The sequence below is a fragment of the Humulus lupulus genome, chromosome 1, assembly GCF_963169125.1.
Source record: "Humulus lupulus chromosome 1, drHumLupu1.1, whole genome shotgun sequence".
Lineage (NCBI taxonomy): Eukaryota > Viridiplantae > Streptophyta > Magnoliopsida > Rosales > Cannabaceae > Humulus > Humulus lupulus.
Window position 1 is genome coordinate 289,727,746 of NC_084793.1, and position 12,722 is coordinate 289,740,467.

The following is a 12,722-nucleotide window of genomic DNA, read 5'->3' on the forward strand; positions in this document are numbered from 1 at the left end:
TCAGTCCAAGAAAATAGGTGACAATAGCCAAAAGTCACAATAATGAGCTTAGCTCCTTCTAGCCATGTGACGATAGGGTCACCAGGGCTCATCTGATAAGTGATTCTTTCATAAGTTTGATCAAGACAGGTGCATGGTGAATGGTCACCAACATAACCTTCCTCCCGACTCTAGAGTCGTGCAATGGACAACGTCCCCTAGCCATGTGACAAACAGTCACCGGGGTCATATACCTTGGCTATAAACATCTGGTCATAGACCAGGCAAGCGCTTATAAGTTCTTCGACCTTAGGGTCGGTCTCGCACTAATGCCATGGAGCTATTCAATGCGTGATCATCGACCTTAGGGTCGGTCTGGCATTAGTGCCTTAGAGCCACTCAATGCACGATTCTCGACTTTAGAGTCGGTCCAGCATTAATGCCATAGAGCCATTCAATGCATGATTCATCGACCTTAGGGTCGGTCTAGCATTAATGCCATAGAGCCATTCAATGCGTGATTCTCGACTTTAGAGTCGGTCCCTGACTAGTCAGTGTCATACACAAGTAAGTCATGCTGCCAATCATATATCACATGTTCCATATCTATAAACAAGGTACTCAGCATGCTTACTAAACAGGTATTAGCACTATTAGGGCCATGCATAAACACAGAGGCTCAAGCTCTGAACGATAACATACTCAGTATATAAAGCATGTCTCAATCACATGTTTCACATGCATCATATGCATTATCCAGCAATCTAACATGCATCAATAACAGCCATGCATGTCACGTTTAATAGTCAACCAACATGCATCAAGAATAGCCATGCATGTCATACATAATAATCAACCGACATGCATCTTATAATAACCACGCATGTCATACTCATTAATCAACCAACATGCATCATAATACCCATGCATGTCACATATACACAGGGTGCAGTTTTCTTACCATAGATTCGAGCTAGAACCAATATAAGAACGATCCTTGAGAACGATCAACCTTTAAGCCCTTAGCGGTCACCTAGTCATAACCAAATATGGAACATCATCAATAACATGATAATCAAAGGTTCCACACCAAAATCTATCCCCCAAGAGGTCAATCCAAACTAATCCAAGTAGTAGGGACACTCCCGAGGCCCATAACTAAGTTCCCAGGGTCAAAACGAGCAAACGGGGTGAAAACAGGGCAAGGGCTGCGGCCCTATCACCTTGGGCCGCGGCCCCCAGGGTTCTCTGAGGCAAGGGCCGCGGCGCCCAGCGAAGACAAATTCCTGACACCTGCTTCTTCGAACTAGGGCCGCGGCGCACAAGAATAGGGTCGCGGCCCCCAACCCTGGGCCATTCCCAAACGTGCTTCAAGCACTCCAAATCCTCCAAAAACATACCCAAACATTCCCCAATCATCAAATCAAAGTTCCCAAGCTTCCCAATACTCCAAAACCCTCAAAACCCAAAGCTCAAACCGACCAAAAACTCAACAATTAACAAGGTCCAATTCTAAGCTTAGAAACTTTAAAAACTTAAAACTTCAAACTTAGATTACCTTCGATTGGGTTGTTTCTCATCAAATCCTTCGGTTAAGAAGCTTCTAATCTTTCCTAGGATCGCTATGCCTCGACCCTCGCTTGATTCCGACTCCTAGAACTCAAGATTTCCTCAAAAAGGCTCAAACGGTAAAACGGACTGTTTTGAGAGAGAACGAGAAGTTTCTAACGTACGTTCTTATCTGTCAAGCTACTTCAAGCTTAAGTAACCTCAAATAAAACCTAGTGCTCGGGGTCCCGAAAACACCCCCGGGGACACTATAGTCAAAACTTCCAGAATTTCACCCTGATCTCAAATATTCCCAATCTATCACCAAATAAACATTTTTATTACCCCAAAATTGACCCCGTTATGACAAAACCGCTAATCCATTATATATGACCGTCTCATGTCGAATAGCTCGAATATATCTCCATAATAATTAAATCTCATTCACAAATTACAATATGCACCCAATTTACAAATATGCCCTCAACAGGCCAAATTACCAAAATGCCCTTATAATTATAAATACACCCATATGCATGCATTTACCACCATATGATAATATAATTCACATTAACACGCATATGATCATTAAATAGCATAATAGATCAATTATGGCCCTCCCGACCTCCTAATCAAGGTCCTAAACCTTATTAGGAAATTTGGGGCATTACAGCAAATACCTGAGGTGGGAACATTTACCACTCCCCACTGATAGACTTCCCCCTAGGAAGAGACCTTCAGGCTCGCAATTCCATGCCTCTGCCTCTCGCCTACACGAGCGACCAGTCTCGGGCAATGAAACCCATGACGAAGCCTCACCGAACTCGACTGATGGAGGTAAAGTTGTTCTAGACCACTCCATGTGGTCTCCGTCAATGCTTAAACACAAGCCTGACGTGATAGTTGTGTGCGAAGACCCTAGAAATTCTTAGCCTGGTCAAGGGTGGACCTTAGAGTCCGTAGGTTCGATAGCTGGTTAGGGTGGTACCAGAACATGTATAGTTTAAATGAGGTTTGGGATGGGGTAGCCGTTTAGTACAAGACTAATGTTTATAGAGACCTTTCGAGGCTATCTCCTACTTGTAGAGATGGGACTCCCCTAGTGTCATCAGAAGATAAGGGGATTTCTTGGTCCCCGAGCTCAAGCTCAGTCGAGAGTACCAATTAGGTTTCTATTATCCTTGAATCTTATTTCTTTTAATAACTCCTGTTCAATTATTAAAGTACAATCCTTATATTTTTCAGGTAAAATGGACTCAGATTTGGATAACGTGCTCAACAGGCCTATGGCGGCGAAGGCGAGTAAGTGCCAAAGAGCCTCGCAGAAAGGAGGTCGCCCCTTCAAGATGCCCAAAAAGATCGAGGTGGTCCCTTCATCCTCGGTTCCCCTGGATTCAAGCCTAGCTGTCGTACCCACTTATGAGGTCGGAGCGAGTACAGCTACCAAGCCCGCGACGCCTCCCACTCTTCTGCCTCCTCCTACTATCCAAGCGATCCAGAAAGTCCCCGCAGCCCAAGCGAGACAGGCTCCTCTACGGGAACGCTTCCTATCGATCTCAACTCATGTTCCTGAGTTTGTGGTCGATAGTGCAGCTAGGGATCATGGAGTCAACCTGGGCTCTGACACTTTGATTCGCGTGGGTGAAAGTCTCAGCCACCTCAGGGCCCCTCAATGGGAGTTTCTAACCTCCTGCCGAGATGCCAACATTATTTTTGACAAGGGCGGCGAACTTCTCTCATCGGTTAGTTATTTTTGCATTAGCTTTCTTATTGTGTACTAACTTATATTGTGATTTGCTGATCTATGTTTGTTTTTGTGTGTAGGCATTCATATCCTTCGTTCAGCACAACTTCATGCTGAATAACGAGGTGACCGCGAGCAAGGCGCTTGCGTAGGAGGCTAGAGACGCCCAGCTGAGGCTTGAGGACGAACTGAAAGCAGCGAAGCTGGAGGTGGCAGCAAGGGATGCGACCATTCAGAAGGTTTCTAAGCTCGAGTCAAGGCTGGAGGTCGCTTTAAAAGAGGTCCAGAAGGTCCCCGACCTTGAATCGACGCTGGAGGTGACCTTGGAGGTCGAGGCTAAGAATTCTGAGATCAAGGACAAGAATTCTGAGATCAAGGAGATTCGGGAACTCAATGCCAAGCTGGAAGAGGAAAAGAAGATGACCTTCGAAGTTATCGAAGGTGAGAAGGCTCATCTTCTGGAGAAGTTCAAAACCAAAAAAGGTCGCGTCGTAGACATGGCGATTTATCGAATTTGGGTGAACAATCCCGACCTCGGCACCAGCTTCCTAGCCAACCTGAAGACCGAGTTCATCGCCAAATGGCAGGCTCGACTTGAGAAAAAAGAGGCCAGGCTCGAGGCTTAGGAGGTAGTGGAGGCTTCAGGGGCTGCAGCTGGAGAGACATCTAAGTCTCGAGGCCAAGATCATGGGCTGCGACCCATTGTAATAATTTTTGTAATTATACTTTTTTTATTTTTATGCCCTCGGGGCAATGACAATTTACAGCTCAATTTTGAGCCATTTAATTATCTTATGAATTTATACAAATAACAACTTTTATGCTCACAATATTCTAGCTCCAAAATCATTATGCACTTGGTTTAATCTTTAGCTTTTTGCCTTAATATTATGCCCTACATTTCTGGATCGAAATATTTTGAGCACGCCATTATTAAGGACCTACTTTTATACTTGTTTATTTGTACAAATATATATTGGATTTAAGTTCGAATTTCAATGCATTCATGCACAATTTATTCAAAATATCCATGTTCAACTTCGTTATTGCCAAGGTCGAACTTTACATTTACCATGTACGTGAAAAGTACTTAATTGGCATGGAACCTTAGTTGTCTAGTTATATTTTTCTTTTCCAGTTACTTTTCCTTATCCTTGAGTATGGCCTCGAGGTTGTGAGGTCAAAACTTGTTTGCAAAAGTTTCCAACCCTAGTGTCAACTTAGTTTATAGTTGGTTTATCTAGAATTCCAATTTTTTTACCCTCGGTTAGGTTTTGCTGGTTTGTTCTAGACTTGTTCAGCTCGCGTGTTTGGTTCATGATCCATACACTTATTAATTTTTTCATGTCTAGTTAATAATCCAGACATTTTAGTTCTTGTGTTTGGTTAATGATCCATACACTTAATAATTTTTCATGTTAGGTTAATAATCCAGACATTTTTAGTTTAGTTACTTTTTATACATGTTATATTTTTTCGAACCTATGGTATGATTGTATACCACTTATGCCCCCTTAATATCCTATGATTGCAATCTTAGGTTATTGAATTATGAGGGTTTGCAAAAAAGTATAACAATAAAAAATACAACTTTTGAACAAAATTCAGTACTTTATTGATAAAAAACAAAAAATAAAGTACATGCTTGGTTAAAATGAAAGCATTATTCCTATATTACTGATATAAGGTCGTAGATGTTCACCATTCCATGCTCGCAAAACCAATTCTCTGTTTAACCTCGCCAGCTTATACACTCCAGGTCGCATAATGGACTTGATCTGGTAGGGTCCCTCCCAATTAGGTCTAAGTACCCCAGCAGACGGGCCTCGCGTGGCCAAAAACACGTGCCTTAGCACCAGGTCTCCCAATCCGAATTTTCTATCTCGGACCTTCTTGTTAAAATATCTAGTAGGCCATTGCTGGTATGCATCATTTTTTAATTGGGCTTCGTCTTGTCTTTCTTCAATGAAGTCTAGACTTTCTCAATGAAAGCACCAAACTATTGATGTCGTTTTTTGTCAACTTGAATATGTAGAGCACTAAACAATAAATCAAAAAATAATTGAGATTTTACGTGGTTCAGCAGTTAAAATATGCCTAGTCCACGAGTCAATATTATTGAGTCGTAGAATTCACTTAAAGCTTTTAGGAAGTAATTTTGCAGAGTATTCTCAGTACAAAATTGTCTGTTTTTTACAAATGAAATTCTCCAGTCTATTTATAGACTGGTTAACAAAATATCTTCCCTTTTATTTCAGGAAGTTACAATTCAAATTTGAAATAAATAGAAATAAATGCATTATTACATAATATCCCATGATAATCAGGATTTATTATCAGATTACAACAAATCCCTAAGGAATAGGGATTTTCAAACAGCAATCGCGTTCAAACTAGAGTACCGACCTCAAACATACAATTTATACACTTTCGAGATCGACCAACATCACGAGCTCATCATTCTGGTTAACCTCGTCCTTAGCCAGTGACTTTACCAAGCTCAACCATTGGAGAACAACCTCCCCGAGCTTGCAATGAATGTTCGAATTGCACTCAGACTTCGGAGAAGATTCATCCAGAGTCAACAAAAGAGTTATGCAGATGCCAAGCGGTGAGATTTGGAATTCAAAGTCGGAGATCAAGTCTATTTAAGAATATCTCCTATGAACAGGGGTGAACATTTGACCTGAAAACCCACAAACCCGACCCGACCAACCCGAATTTTTGCAAAACTCGTCAAATTCAGGTGAAATCCGATCTGAACCTAACATGGTTCGGGTTGGCTTCGGATTTTGAAATTAAGGGCACACGGGTTCGGGTGTAACCCAAACCCGAACATAATTAAAAAAATTAATTTTTGAAAAAATTAATGTTTTTTAAAAAAAAATTACCAAGACCCAATTTGTAAAAAATCAACATTACCAAACTAACAACAAAGTTAAAAAAACATGTGAAAAGTAAAAAAAATTCAAAAAGTGTCAAAAAATGGTATTTTTGAATTTTTTTTACCAAGGCCCATTTTCGACCCAAAGCCCATTTTTGGACCAATCCCACCCGAAATCACCCCGAAACCCGAAATTTTTTGACCGGATTCGATACCACTTACCTCCACCCGAAACCTGCAAAACCCGAACCTGATGCACCCGAAACCCGAAAACCCGACCCGTGTGCACCCCTACCTATGAAGGGAGTGAAGCGGTTTGGGAAGAAAGGCAAACTTAGTCCCCGGTTTATAGGTCATTTTGAGATATTGGACAAGGTGGGACTAGTAGCATATAGATTAGCCCTACTGCCAGCTCTAGCAGATAGCCACAATGTGTTTCACATCTCGATGCTGCGTAGATATGTGTCAGACCCATCCCATGTTCTCAAGTACGATACGTTAACACTTCAGAAAGACCTGAGTTACGAGGAACGACCAGTTAGCATCCTAGAGAAGGGGATGAAGGAATTACAGTCTAAGAGTATTCCGATAGTCAAGGTCCTATGGAGTAATAGTACAGAGCAGGAGGCAACATGGGAGTTGGAGGGAGACATTCGAGCACGGTATCTGGAATTGTTTGGTAAGTAAATTTCAGGGAAGAAATTCTTTTAAGTAGGGGAGAATTGTAGTGTCTCGGAATTTTACTTAGCTAGATAGTAATAGTAGTAGCTTAGTATTCTAGTTTTCGTGGTTATTGGTTCAAGCCGGGATTTAGTTGGAAACTCATAAAGATAGTTATGAATTTTATAAGTTTAACCTATAGTTTAGAAATATTAATTTTAACATAAGGTTTGATTAATATAGCTGGTCCTAGAAATGATATTTATTATAACCTAAGGTTTAGATAGAATAATTAAGAACGTGACACTTGTCACATGCATGTTTATTAAGGATTTAAGCATTTTATATGAATAAATTAATAAATGATAGATCTAGAAGGTCTAGAACCTTCTAGCAGCTGTTAGGATCACATTTTACTCAGTCAAAGTTGTTTAAACAAACTTCAAGTGTGCTGAAAGTGTTCAAAAATGTGTTTAAAATATCAACGTATGCCGATATATCACAGCTATAGGGGCTGATATATCGCCTAAGGTTGATACGGAAAACACGTCGACTTCGCACGAATGAAACCACAAAGGCTCGGGATAGAGGGACAGGCAATATATCGCCTATAGGGTGTGATATATCAGCTGCCTTTTGTATTTTTGAAATTTCATGGAATCAAATTAGAAACAGCCCTCAACAACTTAGATTTGCTCCTGAACGTTTTTTACCAAGTTCTGGGCATCTGTTGAACAGAAAATTCAAATTTATTCAATTAATATTCATTTTTTTTTTTAAAAAAGGGGGTTAGTTTCACTCCTTGAACTCTATAAATAGGACCTTTAACTCAACCATTTCATTCATCATTCAAGTATTCTTCGGAGCCTCCAAGTTGCTAAGTTTATTCTAGAGAGAAAACACTAGGGTTTTGGGATTAAAAGCTTTTCAATCTAAGCTTTTCTAAACACTTGGTAAGTAAGATAGAGTGATATTTCAGTATTGAGATATAGATCGAAGTTCTAATATATCCAAGGTATTCTTTATCCTCAGGTTTAGTTCATTATAGGTCTTCTTATTCTTTCATTTTCTTTCAGATCCTAACTTGTTATTATTATGGCTTTTGGTTAGGTGTTTAAGTTTCTTGAAACTTAAGTTTTTCGGTAAGTTTCTATCTTGATGGTTTAGATCTCCTTTTCATCTCCATTTCTTTAGAAACTTATGATTCTTACTGTTTGGTTTTAGGAGTTTTCCAATCCGGTTCTTGTCTCCAATATCCCAGTTTTTTGTAAGGAAAACAAGTTAGATTGTATGTGTTATGATATGATTATATGATATGTTATGTTTATATGCTATATGTATATATATGTATGTATATATTTATGTTGTAGTCACTTGGGAAATATAGTTGCTTAGATAGCAAATAAATCCCAATATTTTTATCATTATCGTAGATTAGAGTTATGATTAAACCTACATCGAATAGTAGCAAGATGGCCTAGATGGTTTATCATATACTACGGTAATGTGTTAATGGCCATTAATATTGTACTCCTATGTTTTATGATAAATGTTTTTAGTCTTATGATTATGATATGATTTAGTAGATGGGCATTAGGCTCATTCCTTTTTATTTTAGATGGTGCAGGAAAATAAGCTTAGATGGCGGGATGGATTCATGGTAGCTTTGGCATGTGTGTTGGGAGATAACTGAATGAATGGACTGCTGGAAAAGACCGAGGGTGAAGTTTATATTTTGAGTCTTTTTCATATATGTATTTATTTTTCCGCATTTAGTATTTGAACAATTAATTAAAGGTTTATGTTTTCTTTATGTTTTTATGTACTAAACAATGGGATCCCATATTTTGGATTTTATAATAAAGTTATATTATTTTATGCATGTATTTGAAAATAGTAGTTATGCTTAATAGTTTTAATGGTCCAAGGTTTTAGAATTAATCGGGGCATTACATAGAGCGTAGCATTCATAGATATTCACACATATGTTAAACATAAACAATAGGGTCACGCCCTAAAACACAAACAATAAGGCCATGCCTTGCTCTACGGGTACAACAGTTTTCTTACCTGTGTCCTAAGCCGATTGACTATCGCAATCCTGAGCACGATTCCCTAACCCGAGCTTTATTGAAAACCTAGTCAAAATGCATTCAAAATAACCATCCATCAAGCCCTAAACCAAATAAGAACTTCAAAATATTAATCTAACCTCCGGGACCTTGGATTCTATGAAGCTGGTTAGTAAAATCCTTCTCAAGCCTTAACATTTGGGTTCTCGAACTTAAAACCCTCAAGCAATCATTATTTCACATTTGAGCCGCAGCCCAGCCCTTAAGGGCCGCGGCGCGCTCAAGTCAGAGGGCAAAGCCCTCTCTGCTGAAGGACACTGGCCATGACGCATAGGCAAATTTCTGAGGCCCCCAAACCTAAATGTTTAAACAGGTCGCGGCTCGAGCCCCAAAACCTAGAATTTCCCATGCATTTTATGAGCTAACCTCCCTGAAACTCACCAATTTCGAGCCTTAACCCTAGAATTCAGCCTAGGATTCATATCCAAACAATAGAACTGGATTGTACATCGCAAATATCATCACCATAACCTCGTGGTATCAATCAAAATACACACATATATAACATTTATGCGCTCTACGGGCTAAAATTACAAATATGCCCCTAATAACCAAATGGGGCTCACATGCATATTTAATTCACCTAACACATGCATTTCTGATCATATAATCATTTAATTCACATATTAACATAATTAAAACAATTATTGTCCTCCCGACATGCTAATCAAGGCCCTAAGCCTTAATAGCAAATTTGGGACGCTACAACTATCCCCTCCTTACAGAAATTTCGTCATCAAAATTTACCTGAATAACTCGGGATACCGGTCCCGTATATCTGTCTCAAGTTCCCAAGTCGCCTCTTCCACTTTGCTGTTCCTCCACAATACTTTCAGCAAGGCGATGGTCTTGTTCCGCAAGATTATATTTTTGGTCTAGAATCTGAACCGACTTCTCTTAATACGATAAATCTTGATCCAACTCTAGGTTCTCATAACTCAACCCATGCGTAGAATCTGATACATATTTCCAAAGCATGGATACATGAAACACATTATGAATCCCTGATAGAGCTGGAGGCATTGCCAACCTGTAGGCTACCTCTCCAACCAGTTCCAGAATCTCAAAGGGGCCAACAAACCTAGGGATTAACTTGCCCCTCACCCCAAATCCTTTCACCCCTCTCAAGGGAGAAACTCTGAGAAACACCTGATCCCCAACCTGAAACTCTTTGCTCCTGCGTCTCAAGTCTGAGTAACTCTTCTATCAACTCTAGGAGGTGAGCATTCGAGCTCTAATCTTCTCAATCACCTCATTGGTCCTATAAACAACCTCAGGACCTAAATACCTCCTCTCACCCATCTCATCCTAATGGATGGGTGATCTGCTCTTCCTCCCATAAAGCATCTCATACAGAGCCACTCTGATAGTCACCCGATAACTATTATTGTATGAAAAATCAATCAAAGGGATATACTTACTCCAAGATCCCCCAAAATCCAACATGCAGGCTCGCAACATATCTTTCAGTATCTGAATTGTCCTCTCAGACTGTCCATCCGTCTGAGGATGATAGGTGATACTAAACTGCAACTTTGTACCCATAGCCTTCTGCAAGCTCTCCCAAAACTTGGAGGTGAAGGTGGGGTCCCTTTCGGATACTATCGACCTCGGAGCCTCATGTAGTCGTAAAATTTCCTTCACATACAATTATGCATACTGCTTCACTGTATAAGTTGTCCTAACAGGCAAAAAGTGGGTTGATTTAGTGTACCTATCCACAATCACTCATACTGAATCATGTTGTCCAATAATCTTCGGTAATCCAACCACGAAGTCCATGGTGATACCCTCCCATTTCCACTCTGGAACCCTTAAAGGCTGTAGCAACCCTGCTGGCCTCTGATGTCACCCTTTACCTATTGACAAGTTAAACACTTGGCCACATAATCTACCACATCCCTCTTCATTCCTAACCACCAATTAAAAGTTCTCAAATCTTGGTACATCTTGATACATGCATATTTAATACACCTAAATATGCATATCTAGTCGTATTCTCATATAACTCACGCAATCACCTACTTACACGCATATGTATCACATTAACATCTAATTTTCATAAATTGTCATCCTGACTCCTCAATCAAGACCCTAAGCCTTATTAGGTAATTTAAGACGTTACAAAGTTAATACTATATCCTTGCCCGGGTAATAAATAAAATAAAGTTTAATTTATTGGTTACATTCCTCTATAAAATAAGTGTTCTAATGGTTGCATAATTATAAGGAAGTTTTAAAAAAAAACTAATTATTTTTTTTCTTTTTAATTTGTACTCACATGTAGATTTAAAAAAAAAAATTATTTACATTAGCATAATTGTAATAAAGACTAATTATTTTGTAAAAATAGACATGACTTAAAAGATGACACATGTCATCAAACTAAAGAGATAGTGCAAAAGAGAGTGGGTTGGAGAGTCTCCTTAGCACTCTACTTTGAATTAATATCAATGTTAGAATAAGATTTACAACAGTGCATCTATCAATTTATTAATTCTATCAATTTAATTGTAAATCCTAAAATTGGCATATTTTATAGAAATATCGTTTTATTACAAGATCAATTTTGTGTTTCCCTTTATTGTGTTTTTCGGAATTAAACTTTCTATTTCTTGTGATTTGTGGAATATTTACATTCCTTATTTAACTTTATTTGATTATAAAGGGAAGTAATATCTTGCAAATATTCTACTCAAAATCCTTACTGAAATATTTGACATTATATTTTTGTGCAGCTCAAGAATTGAAATTGAGGAAACTGAATCTGTAATGTCATTAATTGTTCTTTCTATTTTGAGCATGTTTTTTATTCGACACAGGTCTGAGCTGTCCCCACCAAAATCGTATCTGTCAGATCAGCAACTTCTAAGAAAGGCAATTCTTCATCAATCAAGAATATCTTCAATTATTCTTGCCTTTATTAGGAGATTCTTTCTCAGCCTTTATGAGCACGAAAAATGACTCTATAAATAGGGCTCTAAAGGCAGTGAGGAAAAGTGCTCTTTGGTGCATAATTTGTAAGTGTATTGTAATATTTGTGAGAGTTCCTTATTTGTATTCAAGATCATAGTATTCACGTGATCTTGTAGAAATATAAGTGTTTAGATTTTGTGGTGAGTTAATACCATGTTCATGAGTTAATACACATTGTAATTTGAACACAACTTTTATAGTCTTCGGGAGAAGATTTTTACAAGCCTTGCATCAGGAGGATGCAAGCACTTGCTGGCCATTGAAGGGAGTTCAAGTGGTTGAGCGTTTCAAACAAAATCAGATTAGTGAAGAGAAGTACAACAAAGTTGCAAAAAATCTCAAGAGGGAGTCTTGTTTTGTTTAAGTCAATATGTTGTACTTGTGATTCTTTATTAATTTGTTTTATTCTCTGGGCGCGGCTCCAAGGAGTAGGTTATCCGAAAGGGTATCTGAACCTTGTAAAAATTCGTTGTCTTCTTTATTGTTTTGCACTGTCTTTTTATTGTGATCAGTCTCTATCGTAACAAGTTCGGATTTTGTCCCGACAGAACTGCAATTTGTTTAAACAGTTAATTACCATTCTACACTTTAATTAATTCACATAGTTTAATTAATTTGGTAATTACTAAAAACAGAATTTCAAATTTCACAAATATTCATCTCTTCATTTCTATCATTTTTCTATTTTTAGAATTAATCGGGGCATTACATAAGTAACTAAAAAGTTACTTTTGAAAATCTAGAAAAATGAGAAGTTCGAGATTTCAGGAATGTTTCCAATTCAGGTATAGTGATAAGA